This window comes from Hyperolius riggenbachi, chromosome 10 (assembly GCF_040937935.1).
Source record: "Hyperolius riggenbachi isolate aHypRig1 chromosome 10, aHypRig1.pri, whole genome shotgun sequence".
NCBI classification, from domain to species: Eukaryota; Metazoa; Chordata; class Amphibia; order Anura; family Hyperoliidae; genus Hyperolius; species Hyperolius riggenbachi.
In genome coordinates, this window is record NC_090655.1 from 101,156,311 (window position 1) to 101,176,811 (window position 20,501).

General features: G+C 43.5%; 1 protein-coding gene across 5 annotated transcripts in view; it reads right to left on the minus strand.

Annotated features, from left to right (window-relative positions):
- The window catches only part of LOC137536142 (outer mitochondrial transmembrane helix translocase-like), a 44,767-nt gene extending 25,280 nt beyond the window's left edge, over window positions 1-19,487 (minus strand). For 2 of the 5 annotated variants that reach the window (XM_068258213.1, XM_068258215.1), the window contains exon 1: window positions 5,390-5,577. The gene's annotated coding sequence lies outside the window, so the exon portion shown is untranslated. Of the gene's footprint in view, window positions 1-5,373; window positions 5,578-19,404 lie in introns of those variants that run through there. The other 3 variants (XM_068258217.1, XM_068258216.1, XM_068258214.1) reach the window with 3 other exon arrangements.
- Between the last annotated feature and the right edge of the window lie 1,014 nt (window positions 19,488-20,501).

Below are 20,501 nucleotides of genomic sequence, written 5' to 3' on the forward strand. Positions count from 1 at the left end.
GCCACCGATTTCCAAAATCACTGAAGTATGTGATTTGGACCTTGATTCCTGGAATGATCACGATTTGGTTCTGCAGCCATTGATGCAACAGCTCCCAAAGTGCTGTAAGCAGTGATTTGTAAATGCAATGTTGCGAGTGGGATCACTCCCATTGGGGTCCACTGGTATAGCACTTTGCAGGTCAACAGCCAATGGTCAGTACAGCAAAATCGCTCCCAGTGGATCCCAGGCCTAATGCTGGGGGTAGATATTCTCCCTGTAGAATGTGTACTGCTGGTAGCAAATATCCCCACTCTAGGCCAAGACACTGTCTGACTGCATGGAGTTTGTATTCTCTCCCTGTGGGTTTCCTCAGGGTACTCTGGTTTCCTCCCACATCCAAAAAACATACAGGTAGTAAAGTGTAATTGAAGAAAAAAAGCGGGGCACTTGATACCCCAACTGCATGTACCTGCTATTTCCCCCACTGGAATAAAGGGACTTTTAAAGGAGTGGTGCCCCGCTTTTTTTCTTCAATTCCACTGGATTACAAGAATTTTGGATGAGCACGCTCTGTGTCCTGGTCCCAGTCCTGGTGTGTCTGCCCTGCTGCGTTTGGTGCCAGGTACTGTCATTCTTCTTTCAATTTATACCAGGTAGTAAAGTGTGATAGGGATTAAGACTCTCGTCTAGTTTAGGGGAACCAGCAGGAAACCTCACAGGGAAAAGTTCTCCAATAACAGTGTCTTCTACAGCACAAAGCGTTGTGATTGGCTGAATATTGTGGGTTACTATAATCTATAATAATACTGGAAACCCAGCAGTTTGAGAGGGTGCTGTCCACCCAATCACGTTAGCAGAACTTCCCTATGAGGTTTCCTGCTGGATCCCCTCAACTAGACTAGCACCCGGATGAGATTGTGAGCTCCTCTGATAAACACTTTGTGACATGACAAAGCACTCTATAATGTAACATCCCTTTGGAAGATGTCAGCGTTATATAAACACACAATAATAATCAACTCAATAGGTGTTCATTATAAGCTAGTTATGTTACCTTAACCATTTTATGTTGGATAGCTATGCTGCTTTAGGCATTTTATGTTGGACAGCCATGTTGATTTAGCCATTTTATGTTGGAGAGCGATGTTATTTTAGCCATTTTATGTTGGAAAGCCATGTTACTTTAGCCATTTTACGTTGGAAAGCCATGTTACTTTAGGCATTTTATGTTGGATAGCCATGTTACTTTAGGCATTTTATGTTGGACAGCCATGTTACTTTAAGCATTTTATGTTGGATAGCTATGCTGCTTTAGGCATTTTATGTTGGACAGCCATGTTGATTTAGCCATTTTATGTTGGAGAGCGATGTTATTTTAGCCATTTTATGTTGGAAAGCCATGTTACTTTAGCCATTTTACGTTGGAAAGCCATGTTACTTTAGGCATTTTATGTTGGATAGCCATGTTACTTTAGGCATTTTATGTTGGACAGCCATGTTACTTTAAGCATTTTATGTTGGACAGCCATGTTACTTTAGGCATTTTATGTTGGATAGCTATGTTGCTTTAGGCATTTTATGTTGGAGAGCGATGTTATTTTAGCCATTTTATGTTGGAAAGCCATGTTACTTTAGCCATTTTACGTTGGAAAGCCATGTTACTTTAGGCATTTTATGTTGGATAGCCATGTTACTTTAGGCATTTTATGTTGGACAGCCATGTTACTTTAAGCATTTTATGTTGGATAGCTATGCTGCTTTAGGCATTTTATGTTGGACAGCCATGTTGATTTAGCCATTTTATGTTGGAGAGCGATGTTATTTTAGCCATTTTATGTTGGAAAGCCATGTTACTTTAGCCATTTTACGTTGGAAAGCCATGTTACTTTAGGCATTTTATGTTGGATAGCCATGTTACTTTAGGCATTTTATGTTGGACAGCCATGTTACTTTAAGCATTTTATGTTGGACAGCCATGTTACTTTAGGCATTTTATGTTGGATAGCTATGTTGCTTTAGGCATTTTATGTTGGATAGCCATGTTGCTTCAGGCATTTTATGTTGGATAGCCATGTTGCTTCATGCATTTTATGTTGGATAGCCATGTTGCTTCATGCATTTTATGTTGGATAGCCATGTTACTTTAGGCATTTTATGCTGAATAGCCATGTTACTTTAGGCATTTTATGCTGGATAGCCATGTTGCTTCAGGCATTTTATGTTGGATAGCCATGTTGCTTCAGGCATTTTATGCTGGATAGCCATGTTACTTTAGGCATTTTATGCTAGATAGCCATGTTACTTTAGGCATTTTATGCTGGATAGCCATGTTACTTTAGGCATTTTATGCTGGATAGCCATGTTGCTTTAGGCATTTTATGCTGAATAGCCATGTTACTTTAGGCATTTTATGCTGGATAGCCATGTTGCTTTAGGCATTTTATGTTGGATAGCCATGTTGCTTCAGGCATTTTATGCTTTAATAGCCATGTTACTTTAGGCATTTTATGTTGGAGAGCCATGTTGCTTCAGGCATTTTATGTTGGATAGCCATGTTGCTTTAGGCATTTTATGTTGGATAGCCATGCGGCTTTAGGCATTTTATGCTGGATAGCCATGTTACTTTAGGCATTTTATGTTGGATAGCCATGTTGCTTCAGGCATTTTATGTTGGAGAGCCATGCTGCTTTAGGCATTTTATGTTGGATAGCCATGTTGCTTCAGGCATTTTATGTTGGAGAGCCATGCTGCTTTAGGCATTTTATGTTGGATAGCCATGTTGCTTCAGGCATTTTATGTTGGAGAGCCATGCTGCTTTAGGCATTTTATGTTGGATAGCTATATTTTGGGGCATTTTATTCAGCTGAAGCAGTGTCTTGTACCAATGTTGAAACATGACAGAGGACACCAGGAGGTGTCTGCATGGAAATGTCTTCTGTTTCCCTTGGATGTGTCATGACCTTGGTGAATGAGACCTGGACAGACAATCATCTGTCACTCATCTGTCCAGCATGCAGTCAGCGCAATGACTTTGCAGGCAAGTGTGACTTCTGTTTTTCCTACATCAGCTCAGTCAGCTTGTATTACAGGAACTGGCATTGAGAGGGCTCTGAGCATGTGGCCGGTGTAACGGGAGCCTGTCCTGCCGTGACCTTCCCTCCACACAGCTGCACAGCCCTGCCCCAGCGCCTCCTGCAGCCACAGCCGGGAGAGGAGCGGCAGCACTGGCCACCCATCATGCACTCACAACCACAAACCACTCACCGGCTTTATGGCACCGCCGAGACACCCAGGAATGACAGCGATCACAGGCAGGAAGTGACAGAGAGTACAAGCAGGAAGGGGCGGGACACCGCACAGGAAGTATAGGGGAGAAAGTGTCTGGCGTGACAACTGAGGGAGTGATGGGAGAGTTCGCAATAGTTTATCGTTTCTATTGTTATTATTTGATGATTTATTTATTTTGCGTTTTATATATCAGTAAAGGCGAACATGAGTGGTGCAGGCGCCGTTCACCAAGTGGGGGCCGGGAGGATAGGCATTGGGCAATGCAGGCACAAAGAATGCATAGAAATGACAGACCTCCTGTGTGATGCAGCTCATGATGCTTAAAAAAACAAAACATCATATACATCAAAATAACATCAATTAAAAACAGTAGAGTCGGGGTGGAGGCGCCCGGAGTAAACGTAGCTTATATGCTGCATATAAGCTACGTTTACTCCGGGCGCCTCTACCCCGACTCTACTGACGAATTACCCCTATCTGGGGTCACCACTCCTAGCAAGTGGAACTTTTTAAGGAGCTGCGACCACCAGTAAACAAGGCCGAGCGAGGACGGTACTTCCCCGCATGTTCATTGAATGGTTGCTTGGCTTGCAACCTAACTTTGTGAGTATAATCACCTAAGAATTATATTTATTAAATCCCAACTCTAACCCGCAATACTACACCAGATTGGGCTCCCGGTTCTCTTCCCGTCCTTTTTTGTATTTACCCTATCAATTAAAAACAAAAATACAGAAGAGTGGTCAAACCAGCTGAAAAAAACAAAACCTTTCCTCAAAAAAACAAAAGCCTGGTGTATGTTTTGTAGCCAGCAGTTGCTTATTTAGGGGCTTTGTAATAATACTATATACATCAAAATAACATCAATTGAAAACAAAAACACAGAAGAGTGGTCAGTCCAGCAAAAACAAACAAAATAACTTCAGTTTTGAAACTTATACAAATACATATGTATTTATTTTGCTCTAAAAAAAAAGTACTCAAAAAATGTATCCTGTATAAAATGTATAATGTCAAATCCACTGATTTCATAGTAATGACAAATTTCTGGGCCAGGGAACCAGCAAGAGGCAATTATCACAGGTCAAGCAAAATGGATACCTCATAGTTTATCACTACCATTATCGTGGATGATTTTACCATTCCTATCAACACTGACAATTCAGCCACCATCAAACTTCTCTCTCTCACATCTCCCTATGGTCTTTCTCAGTGGTCCACTACCGCAACTCACGCCAGAGGCAACATGTTAAATATCTTATCAACATGTCTCTATTCTGTAATTGATTTGCTAACGCTCTGCCCTGTATCTGTCTGCAGTACCAAATCTAGCAGGAATTGCATAAGTTCAGCAAAATTCCGGTGAGAGGGTTCGGTTGGACATAATCGTACAGACAAAAAAAGATATTGGGATGCGCTAGGGCTTTATAACGTACCTCTACCACTGCCCTGAAGGGACCGAGGGAGCCAACTCCTGTCACCAAGACTTGAATAGAAAAAAACTTGCAGGAGATGTCTTCAAAAAGTAATACCAACATTTTTATTGAAAAACATCACAGGTGACCACATAAGAACCCCCTATCCCCCCATAAAACCATACACGGCCGCGTATACTACAAGTCAGCTGACCTCATATGCTTTCATGCATACTATACCCAACCACACCATAGATGCACAACTTTTGACAAATGGGGTATTAACCCCAGTTTTCTTAGCAATGCTAGTCACAATGTGTTGTCAATCAATATGATGGATCAGTGTAGGCATGATTCTTCCACTTCTTAGCCTGATAGGCACAACCACAGCCACAGTAGTACCCCTTATCCACAGCTTCAACTCCAATAGTAAGGCTATACTAGCCAAATAAACTTTTTATTACATGTCCCATTTAAGCCTCATACATGATGCAGTTCACATATATCCTGGAAACAGTTCACTCCTTTTGTTAAGTATTGTATCAGCTTCTGGACTGTCACAGGTGATAAACTCTTACGTAGCATCCAAACTCCAGTATTGCAACTGGGTAACTGCTGATCCACATACACACCCTCCAAAACCAGTCCATATACATCACAAGATGATTCAAGGATTGAACATTACTACCCAGTCAGGCTCTCACCACCACTGCACACCAGGGCTGGACACCTTGGGCTTGGCACTTCCTCCTGTTCCGTCCTAGGAGGGCTGTATCGAACACCCTGCAGAGTGGGCGGCCAAGAAGGCAACGTGGAACGTTGAGCAGTTCAGAGGTAGCAGCAGCCTGTCACGTCCTTGTCACTTGTCTCAGCAAGCTTTCTCAACCTGGTATGGGCTTGGCTGCTAGTCCTTTTATCTCACAGTCACATGGTTAGGTTGTTAGCCAGCCAGAGAAGAGATATTTTCTGCCTAGCAACTAATGATGCATTTCTTTCTCCAATCATTGCCTGAGATGCTTCTACGGCTGAACAGATTATTTAATTATGCACTGTTATATGGTAAGCTGTTCAGCGCCGGGCTAGTAAAAAACGGCGCATATGGCTAGTGGACAAAAAGGGCGCCGCCATAGACTGCAATGCAAAATATCAGCTATTCGGCGCCTGACAGGAAAAAAGGGTGCCCGAGAAATAGCATTGCAGGGATCATGTTAACAAAAGTTTTAGTTTACAGAATAAGGCTTATTACAAATATCGTTTACAAGTTCGTTTTGACTTTGTGTTATACTTATTTGTTGTTTTTAAATTTCGCTTATAGGAGCTTTTACTTATTTTCCCGGTTTTACATTTCCCTTACAGGACTGTAACAAGTAAATTTTCATTTACACTTATTTTGTCATTTAAAATTCGTTTTCATACGTATAATGCTTAAATATCGTTTTCAACCTTACTCTATTAAAAATACATCGCTTTTGGTATTAACTTTGTTTTTCACACTTATAATGAGTCGATAATAGTTTTATTACGTGGTTGTAAGGCTATTTATTCTAATATATATATATATATATATATATATATATATATATATATATATATATATATATATATATATATATATATATATATATATATATATATATATATATATATATATATATATATATATATATATATATATATATATATATATATATATATATATGTACTGTATGTAGGTTTTGAGTTTTTTTTCCTCACTAAATAATAACAAAAATCATTTAAAACTGCATTTTGTGTTCAATTATGTTATCTTTGACTAATAGTTAACGGTTTTTGATGAGCAGAAACATTTAAGTGTGACAAACATGCAAAAGAATAAGAAATCAGGAAGGGGGCAAATAGTTTTTCACACCACTGTATAATATATATATATATATATATATATATATATATATATATATATATATATATATATATATATATATATATATATATATATATATATATATATATATATTAGAATAAATAGCCTTACAACCACGTACGCATTAGAATTCTTAAAATAATGGTGATATTAAAAGCGATATATTAGTAAGTTAATAAAACTATAATCATTATAAGTGTAAAAATATATAACGGAAAATTGTATACTTACCTACCGGTAATTTTCCTTTCCTGCTGTAGTCATGGCAGCATACGAATGGGTAGTCCCGCCCCCAACATACAGGTCTGTTAGCTATAAATTAAAGACTCTCCCCTTCCTCCTCGCTTTTTGTTTCTATTCAAGCGAAGTATAAGTATCCTAATGAATCCAATAACTGTAACATACACAATATACAAACTCCAGTATGCAACCTCCAATTTAAGTCATAAGCATGTTCTCCAAATTTTACATTTCCAACACTCTTCAGAATTTGCACTCTAGCGGTGGGAAATCCCTATGCTGCCATGACTACAGCAGGAAAGGAAAATTACCGGTAGGTAAGTATACAATTTTCCGTTTTCCTGCAGTATTCATGGCAGCATACGAATGGGATTTAACTAGCATAACCAATAATAAGGGTGGGAGAGCAAATTTGCAGTGCAAAACCAGAAAGTATGTCTTTATCTGACACAGAGAAAATTCTCAAAGACCAAAGAAAAAAAGCTTGAGGATCCACTCGGACACTTAAAGATACTCTTAGTTTTCCTCTTAATTAACAAAAATATGACATTACACTCAATTAATAACTATGAATTCAATACCGAACTTAATACAGCAGTTCCAAAGTCTCTTGTTCGGATCGCCGGATTCACTTTGTAATGTTGAATGAAAGTATTGACAGTAGACCAATTGGCCGCCTTACAAATTACATCTGGGGATACTTTGGCAAAGGCCGCCCACGATGATGAAATGGCTCTGGTAGAGTGTGCGGTTATTTCTCTTGGTGGTTCCTGACCCTCTGCCTTGTATGCTAAGGTAATCGTCTTTACGAACCACGATGCAATCGTCCACGTAAAGACAGCTTCCCCTTTCCTTAATCCAGAAGGACATATGAAAATTCTGTCAGATTTCCTTATCTCCTCTGTTCTACAAATATAGAACCTCAAAAGAGTTGGAATATCAAGAGTGTGAGGATTCTGTTCTTTCAACAAGGTAAATGAAGGAAGCATCCACTCCTGATTGAAGTGAAAACATTTTCGCATCTTTGGAATGAAGTGTTGAACCGGTCTCAGGACCACTATCATTAAACAGTATAAGATAAGGACTTTTATATCCTAGAGTCTGTACTTCGGATACTCCTCTGGCCGATGCTACAGCTACAAAAATTAACCCCTTGTATGTGAGATCCAGCAAAGTACATACATGTATAGTTTTGAATGTTTTTCTTTTTGTTTTTTGTTAAAGCTTTAACCACTTCCCGACCGCCCACTACACAGGGGCGGCGGGGAAGTGGAGCCCTGCAGGACGGCCTCACCCACAGAGGCGGCGGTCCATTTAAGGGCATGGGCGGAGCGATCGCGTCATCCGTGACGCGATCCTCCGCCGGCGCCTGTCACCGCTCGCTCGCCGCAACATCCCGCCGGCTATACGGAAGCGCCGGCGGGATGTTAACCCCGCGATCGCCGCATACAAAGTGTATAATACACTTTGTAATGTTTACAAAGTGTATTATACAGGCTGCCTCCTGCCCTGGTGGTCCCAGTGTCCGAGGGACCACCAGGGCAGGCTGCAGCCACCCTAGTCTGCACCAAGCACACTGATTTTCTCCCCCCCCCGCCCCAGATCGCCCACAGCACCCATCAGACCCCCCCCTGCCCACCCCCCAGACCCCTGTTTGCACCCAATCACCCCCCTAATCACCCATCAATCACTCCCTGTCACTATCTGTCAACGCTATTTTTTTTTTATCCCCCCCCCCTGCTCCCTGCCCCCTCCTGATCACCCCCCACCCCTCAGATTCTCCCCAGACCCCCCCCCCAAACCCCCCCCCCTGTTTACTGTATGCATCTATCCCCCTGATCACCTGTCAATCACCTGTCAATCACCTGTCAATCATCCGTCAATCACCCATCAATCACCCGTCAATCACCCCCTGTCACTGCCACCCATCAATCAGCCCCTAACCTGCCCCTTGCGGGCAATCTGATCACCCCCCCACACCAATAGATCGCCCACAGATCCGACATCAGATCACCTCCCAAATCCATTGTTTACATCTATTCTCTCCTCTAAACACCCACTAATTACCCATCAATCACCCATCAATCACCCCCTATCACCACTTGTCACTTTTACCTATCAGATCAGACCCTAATCTGCCCCTTGCGGGCACCCAATCACCCACCCACACGCTCAGATTGCCCTCTGACCCCCCCTTATCAATTCACCAGTGCATTAATTACATCTGTTCTTCCCTGTAATAACCCACTGATCACCTGTCAATCACCTGCCAATCACCTATCACCCATCAATCACCCCCTGTCACTGCCACCCATCAATCAGCCCCTAACCTGCCCCTTGCGGGCAATCTGATCACCCACCCACACCATTAGATCGCCCGCAAACCCGCCGTCAGATTACCTCCCAAATGTATCGTTTACATCTGTTATCTTCTCTAAACACCCACTAATTACCCATCAATCACCCCCTATCACCACCTGTCACTGTTACCTATCAGATCAGACCCTAATCTGCCCCTTGCGGGCACCCAATCACCCGCCCACACGCTCAGATTGCCCTCAGACCCCCCCCCTTATCAATTCGCCAGTGCATTAATTACATCTGTCCTTCCCTGTAATAACCCACTGATCACCTGTCAATCACCTGCCAATCACCTATCACCCATCAATCACCCCCTGTCACTGCCACCCAACAATCAGCCCCTAACCTGCCCCTTGCGGGCAATCTGATCACCCACCCACACCAATAGATCGCCCGCAGATCCGACATCAGATCACCACCCAAGCGCAGTGTTTCCATCTATTCTCTCCTCTAAACACCCACTAATTACCCATCAATCACCCATCAATCACTCCCTATCACCACCTGTCACTGTTACCTATCAGATCAGACCCTAATCTGCCCCTTGCGGGCACCCAATCGACCGCCTACACGCTCAGATTGCCCTCAGACCCCCCCTTATCAATTCGCCAGTGCAATATTTACATCTGTTCTCCCCTGTAATAACCCACTGATTACCTGTCAATCACCTATCAATCACCCATCAATCACCCCCTGTCACTGCCACCCATCAATCACCCCCTGTCACTGCCACCCATCAATCACCCGCTGTCACTGCCACCCATCAATCAGCCCCTAACCTGCCCCTTGCGGGCAAACTGATCACCCACACCAATAGATCGCCCGCAGATCCGACATCAGATCACCACCCAAGCGCAGTGTTTCCATCTATTCTCTACCCTAAACACCCACTAATTACCCATCAATCACCCCCTGTCACTGCTACCTATCAGATTAGACCCCTATCTGCCCCTAGGGCACTCAATCACCCGCCCACACCCTCAGAATGCCCTCAGACCCCAGCCCTGATCACCTCGCCAGTGCATTGCTTGCATCCATTCCCCCCTCTAATCACACCTTGAGACACCCATCAATCACCTCCTGTCACCCCCTAGCACACCTACCCATCAGATCAGGCCCCAATTTGCCCCGTGTGGGCTCCTGATCACTCGGCCAAACCCTCAGACCCCCTTCCGATCACCTCCCCAGTGCATGGATTGCATCTATTTTCCCCTCTAACCACCCCCTGAGACACCCATCAATCACCTCCTGTCACCCCCCTAGCACTCCTATCCATCAGATCAGGCCCAATACAACCTGTCATCTAAAAGGCCACCCTGCTTATGACCGGTTCCACAAAATTCGCCCCCTCATAGACCACCTGTCATCAAAATTTGCAGATGCTTATACCCCTGAACAGTCATTTTGAGACATTTGGTTTCCAGACTACTCACGGTTTTGGGCCTGTAAAATGCCAGGGCGGTATAGGAACCCCACAAGTGACCCCATTTTAGAAAAAAAAGACACCCCAAGGTATTATGTTAGGTGTATGACGAGTTCATAGAAGATTTAATTTTTTGTCAAAAGTTAGCGGAAATTAATTTTTATTGGTTTTTTTTCACAAAGTGTCATTTTTCACTAACTTGTGACAAAAAATAAAATCTTCTATGAACTCGCCATACACCTAACGGAATACCTTGGGGTGTCTTCTTTCTAAAATGGGGTCACTTGTGGGGTTCCTATACTGCCCTGGCATTTTAGGGGCCCTAAACCGCGAGGAGTAGTCTAGAAAACAAATGCTTCAAAATGACCTGTGAATAGGACGTTGGGCCCCTTAGCGCACCTAGGCTGCAAAAAAGTGTCACACATGTGGTACCGCCGTACTCAGGAAAAGTAGTATAATGTGTTTTGGGGTGTATTTTTACACATACCCATGCTGGGTGGGAGAAATTTCTATGTAAATGGACAATTGTGTGTAAAAAAATCAAACAATTGTCATTTACAGAGATATTTCTCCCACTTAGCATGGGTATGTGTAAAAATACACCCCAAAACGCATTATACTACTTCTCCTGAGTACAGCGGTACCACATGTGTGGCACTTTTTTACACCCTAAGTACGCTAAGGGGCCCAAAGTCCAATGAGTACCTTTAGGATTTCACAGGTCATTTTGCGACATTTGGTTTCAAGACTACTCCTCACGGTTTAGGGCCCCTAAAATGCCAGGGCAGTATAGGAACCCCACAAATGACCCCATTCTAGAAAGAAGACACCCAAAGGTATTCCGTACGGAGTATGGTGAGTTCATAGAAGATTTTATTTTTTGTCACAAGTTAGCGGAAAATGACACTTTGTGAAAAAAAACTATTAAAATCAATTTCCGCTAACTTGTGACAAAAAAATAAAAACTTCTATGAACTCACCATACTCCTAACGGAATACCTTGGGGTGTCTTCTTTCTAAAATGGGGTCATTAGTGGGGTTCCTATACTGCCCTGGCATTTTAGGGGCCCTAAACCGTGAGGAGTAGTCTTGAAACAAAAATGACCTGTGAAATCCTAAAGGTACTCATTGGACTTTGGGCCCCTTAGCGTACTTAGGGTGTAAAAAAGTGCCACACATGTGGTACCGCCGTACTCAGGAGAAGTAGTATAATGCGTTTTGGGGTGTATTTTTACACATACCCATGCTAAGTGGGAGAAATATCTCTGTAAATGACAATTGTTTGATTTTTTTACACACAATTGTCCATTTACATAGAAATTTCTCCCACCCAGCATGGGTATGTGTAAAAATACACCCCAAAACACATTGTACTACTTCTCCCGAGTATGGCGATACCACATGTGTGGCACTTTTTTGCACCCTAAGTGCGCTAAAGGGCCCAAAGTCCAATGAGTACCTTTAGGATTTCACAGGTCATTTTGAGAAATTTCGTTTCAAGACTACTCCTCACGGTTTAGGGCCCCTAAAATGCCAGGGCAGTATAGGAACCCCACAAATGACCCCATTTTAGAAAGAAGACACCCCAAGGTATTCCGTTAGGAGTATGGTGAGTTCATAGAAGATTTTATTTTTTGTCAAAAGTTAGCGGAAATTGATTTTAATTGTGTTTTTTCACAAAGTGTCATTTTCCGCTAACTTGTGACAAAAAATAAAATCTTCTATGAACTCGCCATACTACTAACGGAATACCTTGGGGTGTCTTCTTTCTAAAATGGGGTCATTTGTGGGGTTCCTATACTGCCCTGGCATTTTAGGGGCCCTAAACCGTGAGGAGTAGTCTTGAAACGAAATTTCTCAAAATGACCTGTGAAATCCTAAAGGTACTCATTGGACTTTGGGCCCTTTAGCGCAGTTAGGGTGCAAAAAAGTGCCACACATGTGGTATCGCCGTACTCAGGAGAAGTAGTATAATGTGTTTTGTGGTGTATTTTTACACATACCCATGCTGAGTGGGAGAAATATCTCTGTAAATGGACAATTGTGTGTAAAAAAAATTAACAAATTGTCATTTACAGAGATATTTCTCCCACCCAGCATGGGTATGTGTAAAAATACACCCCAAAACACATTATACTACTTCTCCTGAGTACGGCAATACCACATGTGTGGCACTTTTTTGCAGCCTAACTGCGCTAAGGGGTCCAAAGTCCAATGAGCACCTTTAGGCTTTACAGGGGTGCTTACAATTTAGCACCCCCCAAAATGTCAGGACAGTAAACACACCCCACAAATGATCCCATTTTGGAAAGTAGACCCTTCAAGGTATTCAGAGAGGGGCATGGTGAGTCCGTGGCAGATTTCATTTTTTTTTGTCGCAAGTTAGAAGAAATGGAAACTTTTTTTTTTTTTTTTTTTTCCTCACAAAGTGTCATTTTCCGCTTACTTGTGACAAAAAATAATATCTTCTATGAACTCACTATGCCTCTCAGTGAATACTTTGGGATGTCTTCTTTCCAAAATGGGGTCATTTGGGGGGTATTTATACTATCCTGGAATTCTAGCCCCTCATGAAACATGACAGGGGGTCAGAAAAGTCAGAGATGCTTGAAAATGGGAAAATTCACTTTTGGCACCATAGTTTGTAAACGCTATAACTTTTACCCAAACCAATAAATATACACTGAATGGGTTTTTTTTAATCAAAAACATGTTTGTCCACATTTTTCGCGCTGCATGTATACAGAAATTTTACTTTATTTGAAAAATGTCAGCACAGAAAGTTAAAAAAATCATTTTTTTGCCAAAATTCATGTCTTTTTTGATGAATATAATAAAAAGTAAAAATCGCAGGAGCAATCAAATAGCATCAAAAGAACGCTTTATTAGTGACAAGAAAAGGAGCCAAAATTCATTTAGGTGGTAGGTTGTATGAGCGAGCAATAAACCGTGAAAGCTGCAGTGGTCTGAATGGAAAAAAAGTGGCCGGTCCTTAAGGGGTAGAAAGCCCTAGGTCCTCAAGTGGTTAAGCACCAGGGGTAGTTCCCATTGTGTAAAAATATTCCTCTTTGGAGGTCTTATCTTATTAACTGCTCTAAAGAATTGTATGATTAGTGGATGTGCGGCCCATCTTATATCAGTCAGTGCAGAAACTGCCGATATATGTACCTTTAGTGTATTCAGGCCTAGATTAAGATCCAGGCCTCCTTGTAAGAACTCAAGAATATCAGTGGCTCCAGGTTCCAATTCGATAAGCCCCTTTTCTGACATGAACTGTTTAAATTTGTTCCAGACTCTATTATAGGTAACATTTGTAGTTGGTTTCCTGGCCTGAAGTAAAGTATCTTGTACCGCCTGTAAGTAACCTAAGCCAATTAACTTGCTCTGTTCAATATCCACAGTTTCAATCTCAGCCTGCCCGGGTCTGGATGTAGAAATGATCCTTGCAATATTATGTCCCGAATTTGGGCCAGTGGTGACGGAGGTTCGATTTTTAATTGGTTTAATAGTGGTATCATGGTCTGTGCGGCCAGTCCGGTATTATTGCTATTACCTTGACTTTCTCTGTTTGAATTCTGCAAAGAGTCTTTATAATTAACGGTATCGGGGGGTAAACATAGCCCAGAGCAAAGTTCCAGCGACATGTCAGAGCATCCCATTGCTCTGCCTGCTGTGTCCTGCATCTCGTGAAGTACCTGGGGCACTTGTGATTCTGTGGGCTTGCCATTATGCCCACCTCCGGGATGTGAACTGCTTTTAAACATTAAAAACTGTTTGTTGAGCCCATTGCATAATCAGTGTCACCTCTCTCAGCAAGGTCATACTCCTTGTTCCCCCCTGGTTCTGGATATATGCAACTGCCGAGGCATTGTCCATTCTCACAATGACATGTAAACCCCTCATTTCCTTCAAAAAATGTGTGAGTCCCCGAAATGCCGCTCTCAGTTCTAAGACCTTTGCTGTCAAGCTTCTGACCTGAAACTTCCAACAGCCCTACATATAGTTGTCTTACATCCAAGCCCCCCAGCCTGTCATGCTGGCATCCGATACGAATATTGCTGACTGCGACACTGTTAGCAGAAGGTAAGTCCTTAGATTTTTTTCTTCTCCAACCACCAGGCTAACGCTCATTTGAGTGGTTATCTGCATCACTTGAGAATAAATGTTGTTCCATAGCTTCAGGAACTCACTTGAAACATTCTCGAGTGCCAGATTGCCCACCTGACCATAGGAATGTTCGAGGCTAAAGTTTCCATTAGCCTTAGATATTCCTTGGCCGTCCAATATTGTTCTCCAAGGCAGTGAAGCACTCTGGAAATTGTTGCATTTTCCTTTGTAGTGAACTGTGCTCCAAGGTAGACTAGCGTCTGTGTTGGCTGTAATTGACTCTTTTCCCAGTTCACGATCCATCCAAAATCTTCCAAGATTCTGCTCAGTTTCTGTTTGTGTAAATTTAGCGTTTCTACACTGTCTGCAATCAGTAGTATGTCATCCAAGTAATGGTGTACCTTTAATCCTAAACGTCTGAAGTATGCGATAATAGTTACCAAAACCTTTGTAAACGTCCATGGGGCCGTTGAATTTCTAAAGGGTAAGCTTGTGAATTCGTAATGGTTGTGTCCTATTGCGAATCTGAGGTATTTACTGAAGAGCTTGTGTATAAGAATGTGCCGGTAGGAGTGAGAGAGGTCCACCGATATTAACCAATCTTGGGGTTGAATCACCCTTGCCATCGTATACATCGATTCCATTTTGAAACTGAGATTTTCTATATGTTTGTTCAGACATCTCAGACCCAGGACTGGTCTCAGGTCTCCCGATTTTTTTGTGATGAAGAACGGGGAGTAAATGCCTCTGAATTTTTCCACTTCCGATACCTGTACCCAGGGGCGTAGCTAGAAATGACTGGGCCCCATAGCAAAAAAAAAATTATGGGCCCCCCCCTCGACCTTCCAACCCCACAGACCTCGGACCTCCCACCCAAACATTTTGTGGGGCAATCTGATTTCCCCACAAAATGCAACCAGATTGTCGGCAGATTTCCCTACAATATGCAACCAGATTGTCGGCAGATTTCCCTACAATATGCAACCAGATTGTCGGCAGATTTCCACACAATATGCAACCAGATTGTCGGCAGATTTCCACACAATATGCACCCAGATTGGCGGCAGATTTCCCCACAAAATGCAACCAGATTGTTGGCAGATTTCCCCACAAATTGCAATCAGATTGTCGCCAGATTTCCCCACAAAATGCAATCAGATTGTCGCCAGATTTCCCCACAAAATGCAGTATATGTAGTTAGGTCTATAGTGGGCTAACATTAATTACCTGGAGGGAGGGTGGTTGGGCAGGCTGGCACACTATTTGCGGTGCAGGCAATGCACTGGGTAGGCAGTTAGGTAGCTGGGTGGGAGGGTAGGGAGATAGGTAGACGAGTGGGAGGGTAGGCAGATAGGTAGACGGGTGGGCAGTTAGGTAGCCGGGTGGGAAGTTAGGTAGAAAGGTGGGCAGTTAGGTAGCCGGGTGGGAAGTTAGGTAGAAAGGTGGGCAGTTAGGTAGCCGGTGGGAAGTTAGGTAGCCAGGTGGCAGGGTGGGCAGTTAGGTAGCCGGGTGGGCAGTTAGGTAGCTGGGTGGCAGGGTAGGCAGATAGGTAGCTGGGTGGCAGGGTAGGCAGTTAGACAGCTGGGTGGGCAGTTAGGTAGCTGGGTGGCAGGGTAGGCAGCCAGGTGGGCAGCTAGGTAGCTGGGTGGGCAGTTAGGTAGCCAGGTGGGCAGTTAGGTAGCCAGGTGGGAGGGTGGGCAGTTAGGTAGCCAGGTGGGCAGTTAGGTAGCTGGGTGGGCAGTTAGGTAGCTGGGTGGCAGGGTAGGCAGTTAGGTGGCAGGGTGGGCAGTTAGGTAGCCAGGTGGGAGGGTGAGCAGTTAGGTAGCCTGGTGGGAGGGTGGATAGTTAGGTAGTGGGCAGTTAGGTAGCCGGATGGGCAGCTAGGTAGCTGGGTGGGCAGTTAGGTAGCCGGGTGGGCAGTTAGGTAGCCAGGTGGGCAGTTAGGTAGCCAGGTGGGCAGTTAGGTAGCCGGGTGGGTGGGCAGTTAGGTAGCAGGGTGGGTGGGCAGTTAGGTAGCCCTCAGTTAGGTAGCCGGGTGGGCAGTTAGGTAGTGGGCAGTTAGGTAGCCGGGTGGGCAGTTAGGTAGCCGGGTGGGAGGGTGGGCAGTTAGGTAGCCGGGTGGGTGGGTGGGCAGTTAGGTAGCCCTCAGTTAGGTAGCCGGGTGGGCAGTTAGGTAGCCGGGTGGGAGGGTGGGCAGTTAGGTAGCCGTGCGGGAGGGGAGGTAGCTGCCTCACCTGGGGTCCTTCCTCCTTTTATCAGCGGCGGGAGGTGCGTCATATACAGAAGGCTCCGTCGGAGTAATCAGCCACTAGAGGTTCAGCTGCCTCCGGGCTACGGTGTCCCCACTGTATTGCTGCTCGCAATAGACCAGGAAGTGGTGCGAGCAGCAATACAGTGGGGACACCGTAGCCCGGAAGCAGCTGAACCTCTAGTGGCTGCTTACCCCCGCCGGAGCATCTGTATATGACTCACCTCCCGCCGCTGATAAAAGGAGGGGGGGGGCACTGAGGTGAGGGAGGGGGGCCCGGCGAAACAAAAAAAAAATAAACAAAACAAAAAAAAAAGTCCTCTCAGGCAGCTGCGGGCCCCCTGTGACGTAGCGCTGCCGCGGGGCCCCGTAGCAACGCTATGGCGGCTATCCCCATTGCTACGCCACTGCCTGTACCATGACATTCTTGGTTAACAAGTCCTGTACGTACGATGTTAGTATTTGTAACTTTTCTCTGTCGTGAGGGATCTTCGTTGCCACAAATACGTTTTCCGAAGACTGGAACACGAATCTCCATGTGTGACCCCATTTTATCATGTCTAAGACCCATCTGTCTGTTATATACCTCACCCACACCTCCAGGAACAACTGTAAACGGGCTCCCACAGCAGGGGTGTGGGCTGGTGAGTCCTCAGAAAGACTTTTGCGTTTGATTGCTGATCTGCCTCTGTAACGAAAATGACCTTCTATCTGATGTTCCCTGTTGTCTTTTCCCCCTTCTCTCCTGAGGTATCAGACCACTTTTACCACCAGTGACCCTGGAAATATCTGTATCCATGACTTCTCCGAATAAAGGTGGCCATACACTCGTTAGATTAGCAGCAGATCGATCATCAGATAGATTTCTTATCTATTTGATGTGTTTAGGAACATTTTTTACTAGGATTAGAATTCAAATAGATTTCAGTTTGAAATCAATTGAAAATCGATCTGATGGCATTTTTTTTTTTTGCCATTAGGTTTCCATTAGGGACAATGCAAAATGATAAGTAATCTCAACAGATCGACCTAGATTTTCCACCCTGCCAAGTGTTTCCCATCAAATGGAATCTTGCACCATGTAACCTTGGAGTTACTGTCAGCTGACCAATGTCTCAACCACATAGCCCCTTTTACCTGTAACAGTGTGTAACATACGCCACATCGATAACGGCTTTACCACGCCACATCGATAACGGCTTCACCTATGAAATCTGTTGCCAATCTGAACTTTTCTAGTGCAGCAATGAGAATATCTTTATTGTATTTTTCCCTTAGACCAGTCTCAATATTATCTGTCCATGACTCTAGAGCCTTAGCTACGGACGTTAGCGCAACGCCAGGTTTGTAAGCTGAACCCATAGTGGACTAAGCTCTCTTTAAGTCAATATCCATATTTCTTTCTAATGCATCCTTAAAAGATACAGAATCCTCTAGTGGAAGCATTGCATGTCTGGCCAATGTGACTATAGATGCATCCACTATAGGTGGTGACTCCAATTTTGCAGAAAGTTCTCCTTCTAAAGGGTACAATTTAGAGAATCTACTTGCAAGTTGTGGCTTTCTATCCAGTCTTGACCACTCTTTTCAAACTTTTCACGGAGATTGCGATTTTGGTATGCAATGCACTGCATAGCAAAATTGCAGCAAAAATCGCTCTGCAGCGCGATTGCGTTTAAGTAAAAACGAATTGCGGTAGTGGAAATTACCTACCGCGATTCCTATGTTATTAGGCAAACCCTAGCGATTTAAAAATCACTAGTGGTTTGCAATTTTGTGATTCAGCATCGTAATCCCCACTAATCGAAAAGGGCCCTTCAGGAATTCCTGAACAGCTTGTTAACAATAGTCTGAATGTCAGGCAATTCCTCCTCTTCATAAATAGGTAATGAATATAAGCAATTTGCGCACACAAGTTTGTCAGGTAATGCATAGTCTCCACAAACCCAGCAGGTATTTTTGTCAGGGGGGTTAATATGTTTAGTCTTGCTGGTTGATCTGGACCCAGAGCATGAATCATCTGCATTATTCTAGGATTGGTCTTTGCTCTCTCTAGAAGTAGAGGAGCCGCAGAGACAAAGCAAAGCAATTACTTTTGCTAGATTGATGCACTCTTTTTAAAAAAAAAATAAATACTTAAACATGTGTGACATAATCACGCCCTTATCCATCCGATAAATGCTGGCTATATTCTAGGGCTCTTGACTTCATGTCTCAGCAACTAACAGCTGCAGAGAAACCATGGAGCATAAATGTGTGCAGGCAAAAGTAAACTACCTCCAGGCAAAACCAACATTTGCAAAACAAACTGACCTTCCAGCCAATATAAGCAAGTTTCCACAGACAGCAGCATTGCAAAATAATGATAGAAACATGCCTGAAAGGAAGCAGGCATAAAAACAAGCTAAACATCCACAAAGCATTATGCATGTCATTTTACCTGTTTCCAGTAGCAGCAGAGAGCAAGCGACAGAGCAGCAGAACATCCTCCCAACTAGAATCCAGCTTGGAAGAGAAAATCTCCATCATGTTGCACTTCCTGGAGGGCAGCCCTGCATCACTTCCTGCCTGTAGAACTCAGGCAGAAAGCTGAAACTGCAAGTCATAGTGCAGAGAGAAACATCTCCCTGCCTGCACAGCCATCAGAGCCCAGGTAAAACAAATGTTTGGAAGCAAATAATTGCATGTGGAGACAGAGCTCACACTAACCCCCCGAGCACAGGAGTCCCCCACAAGCACGCTACATTAGGTATTCTGGGGGGCTTCACAGCAGGAGAGGCTGAACCTGCCTGGACTGCTGCAAGAAGGCAGCTAGATAAGGGCAAAAAAGAAAAAAATATTCCCATGAAAGGGACAGACCTGTAGTGTGGACAGGAAATTAAAAAGGGAGGAGGAAGGGGAGAGTCTTTAATTTATAGCTAACAGACCTGTATGTTGGGGGCGGGACTACCCATTCGTATGCTGCCATGAATACTGCAGGAAATATATATATATATATATATATGTATACAGTATATATATATATACAGTATATACATACATACAATATATATATATACACAGTGTATGTATATATATATATATATATATATATATATATATATATATATATATATATATATATATATATATATATATACACAGTGTGTATATATATATATATATATATATATATATATATATATATATTATATTGTTAGGCTTGGTGGTGTATTCTCCACAGTCAGCATGCAACGCATGAGCTGACGTGAAGGAGGTACACACACTAGCACAAGGAAACAGGCTATCCCTACTATAGTGGAGGGGAGGACTGACTCCAATACGAGATTGTGGTGCACAGAGCTGGTGCAGATCCGACAGCCACAAACAATACTTTTGCGATAACGTCTCAGCGCAAGGTAGCGCTGAGCGCATAAACCAGAACTGAGGAGATCAGGACAGGTTGACAGAATGAACGCTTGCTAGCTAGCCGCTACTTAGTGACAGCAAGCGTCCACAACAAGACAGACTGGAATGAGGCAGCAATGCGTTGCAGCG